Genomic DNA, 21466 nt, shown 5'->3' on the forward strand with positions numbered 1-21466 from the left:
AGTTATACGCACAGTCCCCATACAAGCAACGGAATGCCGAAATGTGCACTGAATGTGTAGCCCAATTACTTCACATTGAATTTAGGGAGCGAAGATGCACTTTTCTAATGACAGACGTTGGCGTTGCACGTTGGACGCTGTAAAGAAGGACTCCAATGGACTAAATGAAAGCAACCTCGAAGAGGCGTATTTTCGGCAAAATTCTAATTTCACTGGAAATGCGAGGCAAAGCGTAATAAAGCTGCCACGTTTACCGCATACTTACTATCACGTTGAAACAGTCAATGTAAAGGTTTCAGATGTGCTTATTTTGTAATTAATCAAAATAAATACAGAAACTAATCGATATGCTCATTTCGTAATTATTCAAAAGAAATACAGAAAATATTTTATACTCTTTTGTCAGCTTATTCTTTGGATCTTCTTAAACTTAGGAAGCACGAACAGATGGTAACTAATGTTTATGATTATTCAAACTGCGACAAGATGCAATGCTGACTTAGGTATCGACAATTTTACAGTATCTTACTGAGTCACGCTGCGTCTTACACAATATTTTCTTCCAATTACGGTACGCTCATTGCGAACTTTAGTGCGCTCATCTATATTGTTTGAGCCCGGACAAATATATCTAGACCCAAAACAATATATTTCCTAAGAATCGTGACGTTATATTATGAGCTGCGTTTAACATTCGAAAGGTCATGATACGATTAACGAGGATGCTGTAGCGAAGAATTCTGGAAATTTTAGCTTCTGTTGTTTCTTTTAAACTGCATCTAAACCTAAATAAAAAACCGTTAGCTTGTCGCCTCCATTCAAATGTGGCTGCCGTGACCGGGATTTGATACCACGACCTTCCTGTAAGCAGTAGATCACCATGTGCACTAGACTATACGGCCAAGGTTGGAAAATATGACTTATTAAATCCAAACATGTGCCCTGAAGAAATCTGCTGGAGAATACAGCATACCAAGAATACATTTTGAACAGTCTTGCTAATATTCATATCGCATGACAAAATGCACTAAATTTAGGGGGCAAGACAGTGCTAATTCCCATAATAGTCATATATTTAAGGAAAAGTGCTCCTCCCCTAGAGGCGGAAGAGAGAAGGACAAGAGAACAGTTCTTACATCAGTTCTACTTGGATGACGAATAGTATCAAATCTCAGGATCACACTAAATAGCGAAAACGCACCATGATGAGGCAGCGCCAAATAACAGCGAGACATTTCAAACGGTTCGAGATTCAAACGGTTCTAGTCGACCTGTGACATAAGCAATGCCAGACTAACTGTAACAAAAAAAAAATGTGATCTAGTCTGCGAGCCCTTAGGACCTTTTTTTTTACTAGCTGTTCTTTTTAACCTATTTTCCACGCAATTAGTGAAAGTTCTCTTTGCATGCCAAAAAGCCCCAACTATAAAGAAAGGAAAATAAATGGTGAATAGTCAGTCACAAAACACACTGCAGTTACTTCCCGTCAGTGCTCGCACAGACAAAAAGCCGAAAGTGCATCAGGTAGAAAACAAGATAAAACAAGTCCTTGAGGGGGCTGCACTCAAGTGGAATTCTCATCTGGAATTAGGCGTGAGCAGCTTTGGTTGCGAATCACCTACTACTCCTCCGGCCTTTGTTTTAAGTTCTTTAGTTATTCTTCATCTAGGTTCCGAAGTCCCAGGCTTCGCGTAAACTTTTCTCACGTCTTCACTTAGAAAGTAGTGTCATGATTCATTGCGACGATTCGCCACCTTCCGACTCGCTGGAAGAAAGTCAAGAACATCAAAGCGTACAATGAGCTCTGAAAGTCAAGCTCCTGCTCCGAACACTCATGAAACTCTTTACACATGCAAAGGAGGAAACGGTAAATTACAGCAACTATGGTGCTTCAAGTCAGCATAGTCGTAAAATACGAGAACAAATAGTTGAGAGCTGGACGCGAGAATGGCAAAGGTAAAGAAGGAAGTGCGTTTGTCTTTGTGAGCGAGTGAGAGCTCACGCTTTCGCTTCATGCAACATAAAGTAGTAGCAGTATAGAATAATGTAAACTCATCGCAATATTTCCGGGCGCGATCGCTCAGCTACCAGGGTTTCAATGGGCTTGTTGGGGAATAGTTTGAATAGCTTTGATGCAACGCCCAAGAACACCTGCGCAAGAAACGGCATATGATGACACTTCACGGTGGGATTTCCCTCCTGGACACAGGGACGCTCCTAGCACACCCAATGAACTAACAAAATTCTTTTATTTAGAGAGAAGGCTCTTCCCGCCACCTCATACCAAGCTAAACAGACCGCAGGTGGTCATGCTCAGACTCCTGCAAATCAACTTTTACCCTAGTCCTGCGTTCCTTAATAGTATCTATCCGGAAATTTACACGAGTAGTTCTTGCGTGGCTTGTGGTGAGGCTGCTAGTTTGCTTCACTTGCTCTGGCAGTGTAGATAGCGGAGCCCGACGTTCAACAAGAAAATAGAGGACACACTCCTGCGAACTCCCGTCTTCGAAGACCAAATCCTGGCCGTCCAGCGTGCCCGTGATCGAACCGGCAGGCTAGACCTCTCGGTTCCGTCATGGGATTATCCAGGTGCACGTTTCGTCACGCTTTGCCAGACCAAATAAAAGCTCACTCACTCACTCACTCTATCACTCACTCACTCACTATGCAAAAACTGAAATGTGTTTCAAAAGCAGACGGCTTATAGACCTCAATCGATATGGTTTTAAAGATAAGCATTTGTTGCTAGCAACGCTGTGTGGTGTCCCTATGTACCTTCTATCGGTGTGCTGTATTGCGCTACACGGAAGCTATTCAGATGCTTCAGCATTGCATGTAAAGGACGACGAGGTGGCCGTGATTTCTACATTCCTGTGCCCCTGCCGTCTACAATTCAGTCGCATCTCCCATGGTGTAGCTGTTACAAAGCTGGGCAGATGCCTCGACGGTCACAACTTCTATCCTAAAAATAATGGTCGCATCTCAATGAATATGAAAAGCTACAGTTATACGTATAAGTGCTAAATCAGTGCACGGTAAAGAACACCAGATGTTCAATGTTTGCGTAGCCGTTCACTATTTTATAGTTGTGTCGTTTTTCTTGGCACAAAATACAATAAATATTGTAATTAATAATAATGTCAATCAGAAAGTGCGGGCTAATCATCATGAATTGTGGATGCTCTTCGCCGCCTGTTCAATCACTATTTCTTGTTTATAAAGTGGTAGTTATTTAAACGTACTTTTTTTCTGCTTGCTTAACGCAAAATAGGTATGTGTTGTGGGTCACAGCATGACATTTTGTTGTCAAGTTTAGTGCACCTTCAGGATTAGCTTTCTGGGTCTTTTGTGCGGTTGACACCATTAAAAATTGGGGGACTTTTTAGCTTTGCCTTTGGGAGTTGAACGCAATAGCGAAATCGAACCCCAAGTGCACCTTTAAACCGCTAAGCGCATGCTTATTCATATGTTTTGTCACATACAAACGCACGTACACAAACACGCACACAGTAGATTGAGCCAGCGTGTGCTATTATTGACAAATGGGCTCGTTTTCGTCGTGACACCTCTCAAACAAAATACATCAAAGTGGCTCTGATATACTTTTTTAAGTAACCATGGAATGAATTCACTACAAGAGCTTATATGTATAGCCTCACAAATTTAACACCGCAAAAATTTTAAAAATATGTTCAGTGTGAGTGGAGTTACAGAGGGTTGTCACATGCTGCAATTGCATCATCTCCACTCTCGTCCCGACGAAAGCGCTAGAAGTTAAGCAGGGAGGGGTGGCAGGGCAAATAAACTACCATGCCTTGTGACCTTGAGCACTTTTTTCTTTGAATGCGCGGCTTTCTCAGTGTGAACATACGCGCACGCGTGGACAAGTAGCGGCCTCCCGCGGCTATCTCGGTAACTTAATTTTTCTGTCACATACGCACAGATGATTTTTCGCTTACAACCAACGGGGCCGACGCTGGCGGGCGGGTTTTCTGTGACACGAGCTTTTTAACGCTATCGCGTTAATATTGCATTATTAGGCAGTTAGTTCGGCGAAGCGCCATTTAGATGACTCCACATCTTCGGCCCTATTCACCGCCTTCTTAGGGCAGCTGAGTGTCTTGATTACTTTGAAGCGTGTATCCATTTCTGTTTCTTTTACTGAGAATATGAGCTAAATTTTAACAAGCATCAGTCAAATCGTAACAATACTAATTTTTGGCCTAGTTGGTACCTTTTTTATGACATGATTTGGCCGCAAATAATACACACACCAAGTAAAGAAACACTCAACGACAAGCACAAGCGGCTTTTGCTTGTCGTTGAGTGTTTCTTTACTTTGTGTGTGTATTATTTGCGGTCAAATCATGTCATTAGGTCAAAACGTAGCGTGGCGAACGTGAAAGAGTATGCTATACGGCCCCTTCCGGCAACAGCATAGTCCCCGTTGCTAACAAAGGGAAACTCGAGCTTAAGCGTGCGTTTAATAAATAATGAATGGCCGTGTCTTAGTGTTTGCACAAGCTATTCGTCTATGTTAAAACCAGCTGCATATGTCGTCAAAGAAGCCGCAACTTTCCTGAAATGGTTTCAATCTAGGCGGGTGTTGTTGCTGCCGCCACCTTGTCAAGACTGCTGAGTATGCTATGATTAGCTCAGAAAGACGTGATGGCCTACGTACCCGGTAAGTAAAAAAATTCCATATCTTTATAGTGGATCTTGACAATGGCCACAATAGCTCTCCCTCCCCCTCCTTTGCAAGCGCCAATTCTAGCAGATGCTGAAAAAAAAAAAAAAACAGCTGAACGCACGCCTGTGTCCAGAACTTTTCTCTTTACCAAACAAAATAGGAAGCGAAAATGAAATAGGACTGATAGAATGGACTGACAGCCTGTGCTTGTTTATGATCCGCCTCCTATTTTAGGTGTCGTCCTGGGACTTCCCTTTGCACTCCCACAACATCCCAACTTTTGTACGAAGACGTTTGAAAAGAGATACAAAGCTACAGCTTGACGACTTCCAGTCAGGGGGATAGGGACTGTTTGCAGCGAGAATAACGTCCCAGAAATCAGTCCAGGGCTGTTGGTCTTCTACATCAGTGAGGAGATGAGATATGCGCCAGCTGCCGCCAATACGTATACCGGGGCGACGCACGAAACCACCTGAAATCGATCGGGATCGCTCGTATACCTTTCGCAATCGAACCCGGCGGTGCAGTCGATACGTAGCGCTTGTCGCGACCACTAATACTGTTCGTCGGCTGACGACCATGTGGATCTCTGCTGCACGCACACACGCCTCCGACGTGACAGAGGCGCACCTGAGCAACTCGTATAGTACACGGTGCGCTTCTTTCTTACTCAACGCCATTCTCGTCCAATCTGTTCACAAAGAAAGCGAGCGCCGACGTACCACGCATGGTTGCTTCTTGTGATGAAGCGAGCCACCACCGCCGGCCTCACGCACATCTTTTCGGGCACGTTTGCGGGAATCTACCGGAGGAGAACGGCAGAAGTATGGTGCAGAACGAGTACGCGTTGTTTTCTTTTCCTGCGGTACTGTACGTAAATGTGTACCTCAACGCCGACTCGTGAACAGGCTTGTTACAATTTTGTACGGGCGGTGATGTGAAAAAATGTTCTTTAAGCTATAAAAGAAAAACAATTAAATCTCGCTGTTCCCTGATTAACACACTCATGGAAGGAGCACAGAAACGCAGCTTTGTTTGCAATCTCTGTATGTCCTTTTCTGTCAGATTATTCTGTTGCGCCTTACCGCACACGACGACTGTCTTCGCACAGTGTATGAAGAGTCACCCCAAAAAACAGTCGTGGAAAAAAAGAAGATAAATGGCATAACACTCTGAATAACGACAGTATAAATATTGCTTCACTGCAATGCTCTTCTGCTTGCGTGTTTTCAAGTTCCGACAAACTCCGTGAATAAAATAACCCGAACTGTCATGTCATGTTTTGAGTAGGGCTTCTTGATTATATTTGTTTTGGAAGTGTAAGTTTCTACGGCAGCAAAACAGTGAAGTGTTAACAATGGAGCTGAATTCCATTAAAAAAGAAATGCTTACATGGCTCACCGGGCACGGCTATGGCAATAGTTTCTTTTTCTCCGCAATATCTACGCAATAAACGTTTTCAAACTACATGACACGACTGTGACTCTGAAACTTAGTCACTAGATCCGTTTTTTTATTGCTTCATAGCAGAAGTAACAAGCATGCTCTCTCAAATATCGACGCTTGCCGATAACATCTAGCCAACATCTTCGCATGATGTGCGCTTCGTTAGTGGTTCTTGCTTTCCGTAACTCTGTGACGATAAAGAGCTAGAACGAGGTAAGAAACGACATTTTTGTGCCGCAGTCTTCCTCCACTGCCAAAAGATTCGACGTCAGCATTCCTGCTGACCCGTGACGCGGGAAAAAACAGGACAAAAAGTTGCATCGTCAATTGCGACAAAAGGAGCCAACAAAAATGAAGAAAATAGAAAAAAATCAGGTTGGAAATCACGAAGGTTCTGGAAAACATATGGGCGAAAACAAGAGCTCCATCGTCTACGCGCCAGCCCCACCGGTCTCCCGCTGCGCACAGAACGAGAACGTACGATCCGGAGAGATGCCGGGGTTTCGCCGCAGCCGCCGTCGTGCCGGTGACTTCCCAAGCGGTGCGGAATGAGCGCTTGAAAGCATTGTTTTTGAAGTATGCGATCTCTGGCGCTGGCGGCAACCCTACGAGAAAAACGCCGAGGTCCCCCATTTGTCTTCGTTATTGGCAGGGGGCGCGGGCGCACGCGTGCATTTTGCCCTCGTTTCGCAACCAGGCGATGCTGTGCAGCAGGCAGGCATAAAATGTCTCGCTAATATAGCGCGATAGCTTCGCCAGTCTCTATCGATGTTACGCTGCCACTGAAGCAGCAAAATGGCGTCACGCGTGCATTATACCCTTGTTGTGTAACCACGTGATGCTTTGCAGCTGGCCGGTTTTAAACGCCTCGCTAACATTGCGCGATAGCTTCGCCAGTGTCTATCGATGTTACGCTTCTGCCGTAGCATGTCAAGTAAAAAAAAAGTTGACCCCGTATCTTTATGTTAATCTGCAAATGTCGTCGAAAGACGACAGTCTTGCGTGTGGAGAGAGTGAACAAAACCTTATTTGATGTTCTGCGCAAAAAGCTGGCGAATGGTATTCGGGAGGCGCTGCCTTAGAGTGCCTCGAGCATGCAGCGGAGGCGAACGAGCGCATCAAGTCACGTCACACGTGAGGCATGAGCACTATCTGGCAGTTTTCTTGGAAAACGAAGTCCGTGGCTCTGAGATGGGCGTGCGCACCCGTCTCAGAGGTGATAAGATGTAGAACGCAAGGCAACGGGTAGGTGCCACCACTGTGTCGTCTTAGCAAAGCGTTGGAAACACTCAGCTTTTCGTGCAACGTTGCATCCTCAGCGCAGCGTGATAAGCGCTACGGTCGTTATAACTACCTATGTATCCCTTTTCTAGTAAAAGACGCACATACAGAACATATACGTGTTGTTATGGTGCCTCAGATATGCGCAATTATTTCTTTTTAATTGACAATCGCACAAGTATGAACGCTAAAGCTTGAGCAGCAATGGTGGGCGCTGCGGATAGGGTCGGCCGTTTGGGGTATCGGCTGGTCCGTTCAGAGTGCCCAGTGCCATTAGGCGTGGACAAACAGACAAATGTACAGACAGACAGACAAACAGACAGACCAAATCTTTACGTCTAAAGTCCCCAAGAAGGACTATCGTCTTTAAAAAAATTGTGAAGTTTTCACTAATTCGTACAAGGCTTCAACGGCTCTCAATTCTAATCTGGTTGCTTCGAGGTTGTTGCTAGGCGTTAGCTAGGGGATGCTAGGTTTTTTGAACGTTAGATCTCATTACTGAGAGCTTCGAATTCAACCAGAGGCAGTGGCATATAAGTGTTGCCTGGTCGAAAAATAAATGGCCAGGGAACTGCAAATGAAAATGAAAAAGAGTAGCCAATCTTACTCAAAAAAAGTTAAAGTAGCTGAAAGTAGCCTTGTGCCTGTTCAGCCTGTTGAGTGCAGCAAGAACACTTCAAATTCATAATCACGGAAGTTCAAGCGGAAATTCTTAACATTACCAATAATGTACGAAAAGGGCGGTGTAAATAGAGGACACTCTCTTCCCGCGTGTTTCAGAGCCCAGAGTTAACGACAATAACAATAGTGTACGACATGAGTTTGCTCTGAATTACGGTTGCTCGGTTTGAATCATAAAGATTTGTAGGCACTTTCGCCGTCACTTATCACGTGATGATGAAGGCACAACAATTACTTTCCCCTGAGTCACAGTCCGTACCGAACCCTGATAAACGGGCCGAGCTGTTCATAAGAAATATTCTATTCTTCGTGTCGAAGTGAGCAGACAATCTTGGCTTCAGATCTCTTTCAATACCTGTGCACTTCCAATTACATTTATGTCATTCGCAGTGGGTATTTTAAAAAAAAAGTACTATACCAATACTGAGCAGTTTCTGCTTAAATTCCATGGTGCTATGAGAAATGCTATGCAGTGATGTAAATTGACACTCCAGGGCCGAAAGGGTTAGAGATTTTAATTGGTGTGTGGCACCCGAGTATTGCCTTCTTCACATTGAGTAGACTAGCGGAAAGTAGTGGGATGGGCCCAATTTAGCTGTCAGATACCTGTAATTATACTTCTTTGTACATGTTGTACACACCAAAGCATTTACTACTAGCTTAAGTAGCTTCGCTGCTAAAATAGCCATGCATTGCAGTAAGGGGCAATGATACCATTTCATTTTTTTCATGTCGTTCCACCTATATCTTTGTAGACTTCTGTATTCAGTGCATACAGCACACGCACAAGAAGGCTACCTTTTTTAATTGCTTACACGAAGTATATCACTTTTCAGAAATCATAAATTGTTGTATATATATATATATCAATTTATGGAAGTATGCTGACTTGAATGCACGAGGTAAGCCGTTTATCGAGTGACAGTCACGTATGTGAGCACAGCACTGTTTTGCTGCTACTACTGTTACGTCCCCATCCTGTATACTGAGTAGCAGTCACTTAAACGCACAGTGACTTCCACAGTTGAAGACAAGCTGTCTTGCTTTTCCATCATATTTTCTACACCTGTTTAACTTTTCGCGCTAGGGAATATAACATTCTTCAAACGTTTTGAAGGAAGCAGTGTCTTTAAATGGCCCATCATTGCAAAAACGCTTTCTTGGTGTAGTCTAACTGCCCATTAGTCACACAGTTATAGCTGCACAACTAATAAATGAAGTACTTAATGAGTAGTTTTTGCAAATACAAACCATCTCTCGTGTCTCTACTCCCGGTATTATATCCAGCGCAGCCAACGACGCACGGTGTTAGATCAGCCTGGCTGTGTGGCATATTCAGATAGAAAACTTTCATCGCGACCTCCTGCTGCATCGGTCTTTTTAGATGCAGCATCAAGAAATCAACGGAGTTGATGCAGCAGTAACTAAGCAACCATCTATACGCTTGTTGTTCACTAGACTTGTCATTTATCTTCTTGCCTTTTTTTTTCCCTATTTTCGTACCTATATAGCTATTCTCCTAGTGCAAGACAGCAAAGCGAACTTGTGTTTGAAGTTAACTTCATGGTCTTTCCTCGTTGCTCATGTGTTTTAAAGCCCAATGCAGCAAGCTGCAAGCCTATCCGTAGGCTGTTTCTATGGCCTCTGAAAAGGAAAAGGGTGTTGGAGTCACCATAGCATCTATAGCAGCAACAATTTCTGAAATGCACGATGAAGCCCTCGTTGCCGTTTAATATTATGCAGATCAAATATTTGGCCTGTTTACCCGTTTTTTCGATCGTTGTGCAGGCTTAGAGTAAACACAGCTTTTTACACTGCCTTCCACGTGTTTCTACCACTCTCGCTTCAACGATGCCAGACTGCCCAGAATATATATTCATAATGCTGCATCACTGTCCCACACCGATGTGTTGCTATGTACGAATGAACGCAGTACACCAAAAACTAAACACTTCTCGCATTATATTTGTGTGCCTTCATATGTAGTGCGGGCTTGAGATTGCCAGTTTACAGCTTAAATTCATACAGTACTAGCTGTCTTTATAAAACGGGGACTCGATTTGTAGTTTGTGTGGATGGTGCTTGGAGCGAAAAAAACGGTAACGCAGAAGAGAGCACAGGCCAGCTGGTAGGTCTAGTCAAGGGTGGATCTCCACCCTTGCGACTTGTCACTTGGGGCAGCACGCTAACCTTTCCTGGGCCGTGTGCCTGTGTAGTTGTGAAGTCGTCTCTGCAGACGCTGATGCTGGAGGGTGTGGCGACCCTTTGTAATCCAGCTGCTTTGGAGGCATGGCACTCTGCCGGTTGAGATATTGCGCACTATCGCTGGAGGCAGTTGCGCCCCTCGGTAAACCACTGTACACTAGGAGGCGGTGCATATCCGATACCACATTGATTTCATTTTGTATGTGTGTGCGTCTTTTGATGGATCGATGAACTGGTGCATATTGGTCTTCGCAGGACACCATGGTGTGGGAGGTCCACAGAACACATGCAAGCGATTTATATGCGATAGGTGGTGTTCTCATGTAATCCGTACCGGTTTTGAGAAAGTGTTGCCTGTCCCCAGACTTACTCCCCTTTCACATGGGTGCCGTGGGCAACATTCCTTTGCAATAGCCTAGTGGGTCAGAAAGTGAAAGTCGGCTTTTGTGGCTGGGAGTAGCACCACATTTTGCCTTCTTTTGGCCCGCGACAACACAGCCCTTTTGTGGGAGGTCCTCCTTTGTGAGGCCAGTGACCAACGCAGCCACTTCAAAAATGTGCGGAGAGCTTGCTGTTTCTTTGGGATTTGCACACTGGGGAATGCTTGAGGACACCCAGGCAAAGATGTCCACGAACGAATGGGCATTCGGGGATTGTGTGTCCCCGGCTTCCTCAGCACATGTCAAGTATGCAGCCATACTCTCTGAAGGAATCCAACTTCACTGGGATGCCGGCCCCAACGTAATTGGGTACAGTTGGGGGCTATTTGCCCTCTTCTCGGAAGGTGCCCGGCTCTGGTTTAGCTGTGTATAACTGTAGGGAATTTGGTGGGCCATAACCTCTTACTGCTGCGGTGACTACATGGTTAGAGCGTCCGCTTCCAATGCAGCAGGTTCCTGGTTCGATTCCCAGTGCCGACCGGGAATCCACGGGTACATGGGTACAGGAGCACACTGACCTGGCAGTCGGTTGTTTCTGAGTACTCATCTCGAAAGGCATAAGGTTCTGCTCCTGGGTGTACCTCAACCCACCACCACCTTTGTGAGATAATTGAGCATCCACCGTTTCTGAGGGAAGCAGAAAATTGCTGCCACCAGAAGCCTATGGATAAATAGTTCAAGCGTACTTTCAGCCTGGTGCTCAGCAGCACAAAGCTATTGTTGCTTGGGAGGGCAACCACACCATGGGAAATCGGCAGCATGAGACCACCAGATCTATATTTATGGTTATCTTTTTTTTTGTTGCAACAAATAACATCCACAATGGAATACCAACTCGCCCAACGCTCGGTTTTTCAATGAAGTCTTTATATATTCGGATGTCCCATCCACTACTGTTCAGCATCCTGGTTATTTATTCGTATGTGTGTTCACTTCTATGTCGTCCTGCATGCCTATTGCTGTGATGTACTCTTATCTGTTCATCGAATGACGACAGTTATGTCAATCACATTCATTGTTTTCTTTATCATCGATGTTCCAAAGGTATTTCGTTTATGTCAGCGACTGACCACTCAATACTTGTCTTTTGTCGGTCTTGAAAGCGTCTGTAAAAGCCATTTAGGTTGGTTTCTACCTGAACTTGCAGTCTCAAATGTCTACCCTAATTTTTTTTATTTTGTTTTTTGCGCGTCTACATTTCTCTTCGATTTTCTTCTCAACTTTATAACCCATTCCCTCTCCTCTAGTTCAGGGCAGCCAACCAGGTGCTAAAATTGTGGTTGACCTCCCTGCCTTTCTCACACTTTATTCTCTTTTTCTAATTTCCTTCATACTTTCTTTCGCATGGAGATTACAGTGCACGCAACCACTATTTTAAAGCGAACGTGAATCATCAACGGATCGTTGTGAATTGGTGTGATTGTGGTCGATGGGTGGGAAATTAATTAACGCCTGCTTCACGTGCCTCAGACCCGACAAAATCGGCTTTAGGATTTCGCCATCAAAGTGGCATCGCTTTCTGTGTGATGATCGACCAGGTTCTTGAGAAGCTTCCGAAAGTTCTCGAGACGATGAAGCAATCCAGCTATATTTCGTACCGGTCTCAGCAGCACGCTCGTTCACCTATCAGTTCGCGACAGCTCAGGTTCCGGAAAGTAGGCGTCCAACATGATTCAGGGTACGGTTTTCATAGAGCTGTGGCCCCACAGAGTTTTTTAAAGACGATGGTCTTTCTTGGGGACCTTAGACACAAAAATTTTGGCCTGCCTGCCTGCCTGTCTGCCTGCCTGTCTGCCTTACTGCCTGCCTGCCTGTTTGTCTGTCTGCCTCTCTGTCTGTCTGTCTGTCTGTCTGTCTGTTTGTCTGTCTGTCTGTACATTTGTCTGTTTGTGTGCCCTTAACGGTACCCTAATTGGCATCAAAGTGGCCAAACGATACTCCAAATGGACAACCCCATTCGCAGCGCCCACCAATATTGCTCAAGATTCAGCGTTCATACTTGGGTGATTGTCAATTAAAAATCAATTATTGCGCGTATATGAGGCACCATAGCAACACGTCAATATTCAATATGTGTGTATATTACTAGAAAAATTCTACATAACTAAATATAAGGACCGTAGTGTTTATCACGTTGCGCTGACCAGGAAACGCCTGCACGAAAAGACAAGTTTTTCCAAGGCTTTGCTAAGACGACAGGGTGGTGGCACCTACGCGTCGCTTTGCGTTCTACACCTTATCACCTTCGAGACGGGCGCGCATGCCGCGCGCTTTGTTTTCGAAGGTAACTGCCAGATAGCGCTCATGTCTCACGTGTGACGTGACTTGATGCGCTCGTTCGCCTCCGCTGCACGCTCGAGACACTCTAACGCACCGCCCCCAGAATACCATTTACCGGTTTTCTTGCTGAGAATATCATATAAACCTTTTGTTCACTTTCTCTAGACGCAATACTATCGTCTTTCGACGAGATTTGCATGAACATGCAGATACGGGGCCAATATTTTTTTCACGGTTAGCTCATTAAGAATTTTTCAGTTCCCTTGTGGCGATGTCTAAACATCACAATGTTTTTAGTTTGCAAGTGAAAGCCGTTTTATTTACAACTTCGAAAGTAAGAAAGGGTTTTCAAGATTTTTAAATAATTGACACGAGGAGAGGGTGGTCTTGATGGTTCATCAGTTCTACAAGGATTAGCTAAACCCTTTCAGTCAGGGTGTATACAAACGGAGACGCCAACTTCAAAGGCACATCAAGCACCGCACGTTTCATCAAATTGATTGAAACTTAATGAGCACATCTGCCCCTTGAGTAGACAACTGGTAAATATTTAACTGCATTATGCTGCTTATTGCTGCAGAGGATGACTTTTCTGAGTGCACTACCATGTTCGACAATTGTTCGACGTGACGCATTCCGAGACCAACGTGAAAAGTATTTAATTCTTTGTTTGAAAGAAAGACAACCACAAAATGGGCAAATCCCACGCACAGTGGGAATCGATGATATGCGAAACACGAATGACAAAAGTTGATATGTCAATTTAAAATCAGCATGAGGTTACGAGGTGGAGGTAAATGATGCCGTACATGACTTCCATGTCATGATTATCATGTTTCAATATGTCATTCACCTTCGTCATCTGTTCACGTCACGTGATACCGTATTTAATATATGTGAAGCCGGCGAAACGGCCGCAAGCACGCTATGAGTGTGGTATCTTGTCATGTTCTTACATGACACGCGTGTCAGGATTATTATGTTTGCACCAGTCATAGACTTTCGTCATCCATTGACGTCACGTAACACCAAATTTGTTATATGTGAGCTAGCAAAACGGCCACGAGCGCATCATGAAGGGCCCAATATACTTCTATGTAGCGTTGATGCGAGCGCACGCTGGGTACAGGGACCCTACGTTAGCAAATCACGAGCACTCTATTGTCTGTCGCCAGGTGTGTGTCACACCTGTCCCGTTATTAGGGAGGCGATCGCCGGGCTAATTCCAAGAGCCAAAGTATCGGCCCCCCGAACCGCACCGCGAAAGCGTGGACAATTTAGAAGTGGTCCTTATTGGTGCGCCAGCGGACGCCGGCTGTGGCCCAAAGAACAAGTCAGAGCCGAGAGTTGATAAACAAACAAATTATATTCTCAATAATGGCAGATCGAAAATAATACACAAAAATGCACACTCCACAATAGTTGCATACAATATGTCACCAATCAAACCAATCAATCAACGTACTACACAATATAATCAGCCACACTTGAAACAACGGACACGGACAACAATACGCACTACAATGCAGTCGCATGCATTGAACAACCAAGACACTTAAGGACTAAAGAGATAGAAAACCTATTCAGTCCAAAGTCCTTGGAACAAAAGTCTGAATGATACTCTTCCGAGAATCACTCACTCAAAGTCCAGCGTTGTTGTCGTTCCGTAGTTCTCGAAGTTTCTCTTCCAGGAAACCTCGCGTCCTCAAATGGCCACTCTCCAAGCTTCAAACTTCTTCGCCGGAAATCCGTCGGCTTCACACACGCAGCTGTTGCCCGCGTCTTCGCTCGATCGCGGTAAACCCACGCTCTTGCCTGTAGCTCGAGCCGTCCCTCTCAGGTGGAATTCCTCTCTACCTCCTGCTTCGTCACTACGGACGAAACCTTCGCCGACTACACGGCGGAATCCCTACGCGCTCTGGCGTTAACTTCCGTCTCCTCCTGTTCTGTCACTACGGGCAGAACCTTCGCCGACTACACGGCGGAATTCCTACGCGCTCCGGCGCTAACGTTCCGTCTTCTCCTGATTTCTCGTCTCGGCCGCTCGGTTAAATACCTTGCGCGCGACATTCCAGATGTTTCTTGTCGTTTCGTCGGCGCGATGCGCAGCGAAGGCTGGGGAGAGGCACGAGACGGTTCGACTGCCCTCTCCGGAGGATGATTCACTCGGTCTGACCCCGCCTCCTTCGTTCTAGAAAAATCGCGGCCTTGCTGGGCCGCCGATGTGGGGTGAGGAGGATCGTCTGCGAAGCCGTGCTTCTGCGGGGAGAGCGCGCGCCCGGGAGCCCTGGATGTTGGCTTTCTTTTTTTTTTCTTTTTACCTCGCGGCGTTTCTGCCACCCGTTGTCGCAAGGATTTGGCGGCGCGCTCTTGTTTAGCGCTCGTTCTGTGACACTGCCCCCCACTTTAAGAATATTATCTCATAATATTCAAAACCACACAAACGAGCGCGAACAGTCACCACACATTCTCACAGACTGTTACACAATCCGTCGCTCATGACACTTCACATTCACAATATATCACTCAATACAATCTTAGATTGTAGTTCAATTCCACAGCACATGAAATATAACCACAGGCACATGATTACAACACTTCATCACACATTCCAAACAATACAAACGTACAAGGTTCTGTCTATACAACAATTATACAACACTATACATCACATCATCGCACAGAACACTTTGACTCGCTCGACATACACTTGAGACACAGGATAACAAGAACATTAACACCACATATGTCACTCAGCCCTGCCAAACACAATCTGATTCCACCTCAGCACCTATCCCGTGTGTTTCGAGCTGCGCTTGCGTCCCTTCTTGCGGTGCTCGCTCGATCTATTCTTGTGTTTCCACGTTCTTTTACGGCGAGCCCTTTCCCACGACGGTATCTGAGGCGTCGTCTCAGCCATCGTTGTCTCTTCCGACACTGTTAACGCGTCATTACATTCGACGGGTCCTGTCTGTTTATTTACCCGCTTGATAATGCCTCTACATTTTGCCCGGCTGGCCAACACTGTCAGTCGGTTGAGGTCGTGCCGACGTACATCCAGTTGCTCGGCCTGTGAACTTATTCGACACGATCGTCTTCTCCTTCGCTGTCTCTTGCGCCGCAGCTTCACCTTGGGCTCTAGTGAGACCCGTCACGGGATGCTCCTCCACTGTATCTCGCGGCCGCTGTGTTGGCGAGGGCTCTATCTTTGGGTCTTCTCCCAAACATTCTGGATCACTTGGCCCTCGCGCTCCGTCGATGTTTCCGATGACAAGGTCATACAGGGGGGTCGTCATGCATAAAGCAGTAACCTTCCCGCTGAAGTACGGGGTTTCCACCTCAATCTCTGCTTCGGGAAGCATCCGAGCTGTACGGTCAATTAGGCAAACCGGTTTCATTTTGCCTGTTAACTCACTTTCCCGTACCAAATTTCTCCGCACGATAACAGTGGAACTGCCGGTATCTCTTAACACCGTAATCTTTTTGCCCGCAACTTTTCCAGGCAGCGTTGGCATTCCTTTCGTAACACCGTTTGGCTGTTTTGACATTACAGCCCCCACAATAGGAATTTTCTCCCCATTCTTCAACTCTACGAATCCATCGGTGACGGCATTATTACCAGATTTCGGTGCCGCTTGCACACAAGATACCTGGTGAGTTTGACTCACTCCGTTCCGACAAGCGTCTGCTTTGTGCCCAGTCTGACCACACTTGAAACATTTTACTGCCGTAGGGCTCGTAAAGATCGTTCGACAGTTTTTCGCGCGATGACCCACTCGGTTGCACAGAAAACATCGCGGAATGCTCTCTGGTGCACGCTTCTTTTCTTCGGGAGCCAATTTCTTCGACTCATCGGGACAATCCTTCTTGACCTTGGCCAAATTAGTTCCACCTTGCGCTTCTAAGAATTGATCAGCCAATTCAAGCATTCCTTCAAGTGACTCAGCCTTCCTCTCTTTCAAATACAGCGACAGGCTTGGGTGGCAACTAGTAAGAAATTGTTCTCTAATTAGGAGCTCTCTAAGCTCATCGTACTCCTGTGCTGTCCCTGAAAGTTCAATCCATCTGTCGAAATAGTGGCAAAGTCGGGCAGCATACTGCGTAGCTGTCTCACCATCAGCTGGCTTTCCTGTCCTAAATCTGTCCCGGAATCCTTCCACGGTAAATCTAAATCGCTTCAGCAAAGCAGCTTTCACCTTTGCATAGTTGGCTGCATCGGTCGGCGTCAGCCTACCGTACACACTGAGCGCTTCACCACTCAAGCAAGTACTCAAAGCAGTTGCCCATTGATGTTCCGGCCAATTCTGGCTCCTCGCAATCGTCTCAAATCGGTGAAGGTACGCGTCAAGGTCGTCCTTCCTTTCATTAAACGCCACGAGCAACTTGCTTGGGTTCAAGCGGAAGCCATGATCCTCCCGTTCGCTGCTTTCGACTCTAGCTTGGACGGGAGTTTCGCTTCGCTGTTGCAAACGGAGCCGCTCGAGTTCAATTTCGTGCTGCCGCTGCCGTTCCCTTTCAGCCATCTCCGCTTCTCTTTCTTCTTTCAGCTGTCGCTCCCTCGCTTCTCTTTCTTCTCTCGCCCTTTCGGCTGCCAGCTTCTCTCTCTCCAGCTCCAACTTCAATTGCTGCTCTCTTTCTTCTTTCGCCCTTTCAGCTGCAAGCTTTTCTCTCTCTAACTCCAACTTCAATTGTTGCTCTCTTTCTTCCTTCGCCTTTTCAGCTGCCAACCTCTCTCGTTCCAACTCAGCTGCTTTTTCTTCCTTGGCCCTCTCAGCTGCCAACCTCTCTCGTTCTAACTCAGCGGCTTTTTCTTCCTTGGCTCTCTCTGCTGCCAACCTCTCTCTCTCCAACGCCTCTTTCTCCTTCTGGCTTACCCACTTCCGTAGTTCGGCGCCAGAAAGACCCATCTTCTCACCAAGAGCAACTAGCTTTTCGAGATCCATTGTATCTCACAAATAAGGCCTTGCCGCGTGCAAAAGTATCTGTCTAAATCAGTCTATCGGAACACTCCCCTGCACTCGTTAACGAGAACACTGAACAGCACACAAAATCGTTCCGATAGCACTATCAACAACTCGAGGCTCTTTCTCACTACTTTGGACACACTGTGCACCAAAAGGTCCTGTCGCGGACGCCAGATTAATTGTCACACCTGTCCCGTTATTAGGGAGGCGATCGCCGGGCTAATTCCAAGAGCCGAAGTATCGGCCCCCCGAACCGCACCACGAAAGCGTGGACAATTTTGAAGTGGTCCTTATTGGTGCGCCAGCGGACGCCGGCTGTGGCCCAAAGAACAAGTCAGAGCCGAGAGTTGATAAACAAACAAATTATATTCTCAATAATGGCAGATCGAAAATAATACACAAAAATGCACACTCCACAATAGTTGCATACAATATGTCACCAATCAAACCAATCAATCAACGTACTACACAATATAATCAGCCACACTTGAAACAACGGACACGGACAACAATACGCACTACAATGCAGTCGCATGCATTGAACAACCAAGACACTTAAGGACTAAAGAGATAGAAAACCTATTCAGTCCAAAGTCCTTGGAACAAAAGTCTGAATGATACTCTTCCGAGAATCACTCACTCAAAGTCCAGCGTTGTTGTCGTTCCGTAGTTCTCGAAGTTTCTCTTCCAGGAAACCTCGCGTCCTCAAATGGCCACTCTCCAAGCTTCAAACTTCTTCGCCGGAAATCCGTCGGCTTCACACACGCAGCTGTTGCCCGCGTCTTCGCTCGATCGCGGTAAACCCACGCTCTTGCCTGTAGCTCGAGCCGTCCCTCTCAGGTGGAATTCCTCTCTATCTCCTGCTTCGTCACTACGGACGAAACCTTCGCCGACTACACGGCGGAATCCCTACGCGCTCTGGCGTTAACTTCCGTCTCCTCCTGTTCTGTCACTACGGGCAGAACCTTCGCCGACTACACGGCGGAATTCCTACGCGCTCCGGCGCTAACGTTCCGTCTTCTCCTGATTTCTCGTCTCGGCCGCTCGGTTAAATACCTTGCGCGCGACATTCCAGATGTTTCTTGTCGTTTCGTCGGCGCGATGCGCAGCGAAGGCTGGGGAGAGGCACGAGACGGCTCGACTGCCCTCTCCGGAGGATGATTCACTCGGTCTGACCCCGCCTCCTTCGTTCTAGAAAAATCGCGGCCTTGCTGGGCCGCCGATGTGGGGTGAGGAGGATCGTCTGCGAAGCCGTGCTTCTGCGGGGAGAGCGCGCGCCCGGGAGCCCTGGATGTTGGCTTTCTTTTTTTTTCTTTTTACCTCGCGGCGTTTCTGCCGCCCGTTGTCGCAAGGATTTGGCGGCGCGCTCTTGTTTAGCGCTCGTTCTGTGACAGTGTGACAGGTGCGACCAGTGTCCATCGGCACGGCCGACGGCAACCGGCGCGAAATGCGACATGCTGCATTTCGCGCCGATGCCTTACCCAGACAACACTGCGTCTCCCTCTTTTCGGGACGGAGGGATGCCGGACGCACCAAAACGCGCATGCGTCAAAGCAACGCAGCACGACACGCGCCTGCGAATATATGGCAGGACCGGCGCCTGGCGTAGCAACGCCGTGTGACACGACGAACTGAACGCCGGTGAGCACGCGCACCCTGTCACGTCGAAATGTAGTGCCGCCTTGACTGTGGTATGTAGTTATGTTCTCACATGACATGCATCTCATAATTATCATGTTTGCACCAGTCACATACCTTTGTCCTTCATTGACGCACGTAATACCAAATTTGGCATATATGAAGTTAGTGAAACGGCTCGAGCGCATCATGAGTGTGGCATGTAGTCATGTTGTTACATGACACGGATGTCGTTATTATCATGTTTGGATGTGTCATTTACCTATGTCGTCCGTTCGCATCGCGTAATACCGAATTCGGTACATGTGAAGCTAGCGAAACAGCCACCAGCACATTGTGAGCGTGGCATGTAGTCATGTTGTTACCTGACACGCATCTCATGATTATCAAGTTTTCACCAGTCACATACCCTCGTCATCCATTCACGTACCGTAATACCGATTTGGTGTATGTGACGCTAGTGAAACGGCCACGATCGCATCATGAGCGTGGCATGTAGTCATATCGTTACATGACAAGCATGTCATAATTTTCATATTAGGGTCTGTTGCTCGTGTTCGTCATGCAATCATGTCATACTAAACCAGTTTTGCAACATGCCATGTGAACGAAACCACCGCAAGAGTTGCAGGACCATCAAATATAACTCATGACATTCATGACAAACATATCATAATTTTCAGGTTAAGACTAGTTCAATATGTTCTTCATACAGTCATGTTATGCCATACCATGTTTGGTATCGATACTATTATCGAAACGGCCAGGGGGGGGGGATAAACAACAAGAGGGAAGGCAGGGAGGTTGACCAGGCACATGCCCGGTTTGCTACCCTACGCTGGGGGAATAGGAAGGGGGCATAAAGATGAGAGAGACAGAGAGGAAAGAGAAGAGAAAGAGAGAGAGAAAAAAACAAAAAAAAGGAGGATTGTCAGTCAATCGGCTGGCGCGTATGCAGCGGTGGCACTACACAAAAGTTAAAGGTGGTCACGTAGGCCTGTAGGCCAGGAGAGCGAAAAGTCGTAGGCGGCTAGATAGATAGATACATAGAAACGCTCAAGGTCGCCGACGTTCGCTAAGAAATGCTTCGCGTTTAGAACAAACTGTGCGTGCATTTCGGGCCTAATAGCGGATTATTTTTGTGCGAGGGCTGAAGGTGACTGGTGGCAAAATAATTAGATAATTAGTTACCCACTCATTACCTTGATATACTAGAAATCACATGGAACAATGTTTTCCTACATTTTCTTATTTGGAATGTAATACTGAGTGCCTTGGGAATATTCCACGTGAATTCGACGCATTTCTAAGAGCACATCAAAATTCCGAGAGCATATCAAAGGGGCTAGTGTCTTGTTTGTTATTTTTTACTGTCGACACACTCCGGACACATATCCGTCACATATCCAGAGTGCCTAACCACCACCTTGCTAGCTTGCCACTAGAAAGACCAAAGGCAGCGTTTTTCAAAGTTGTTGCGGCTAACCAGAATTCCATCTCGTGGAGATTCTCGCCCGCAACCATACCATCATCTCCAGAGTGGTGCATGAAAAGACCGACTGTGCACCTTGAAGTGCCGGGGATATCTAAAAAGGCAAGCCTGTCATCTGCAGCCCTCAAGCAGATCTCACTGGACCTTTTGCATTTGTCGTATGCTAACTGAATTCATGTTTACACGGACGGTTCGGTCTCGGGAAGTTCGACAGGTGCCTTTTTCATACCATCTCTATCAATCACCGTCAAATTCAAGACATCACACGTCACTACATCTACGGGATCTGAGCTCGCCGCTCTTCGAGCCGCTATGGAGTTTGTTACGCGAGAATTCCCTAGTAGATGGG

The sequence above is a fragment of the Rhipicephalus microplus genome, chromosome 1, assembly GCF_043290135.1.
Source record: "Rhipicephalus microplus isolate Deutch F79 chromosome 1, USDA_Rmic, whole genome shotgun sequence".
NCBI classification, from domain to species: Eukaryota; Metazoa; Arthropoda; class Arachnida; order Ixodida; family Ixodidae; genus Rhipicephalus; species Rhipicephalus microplus.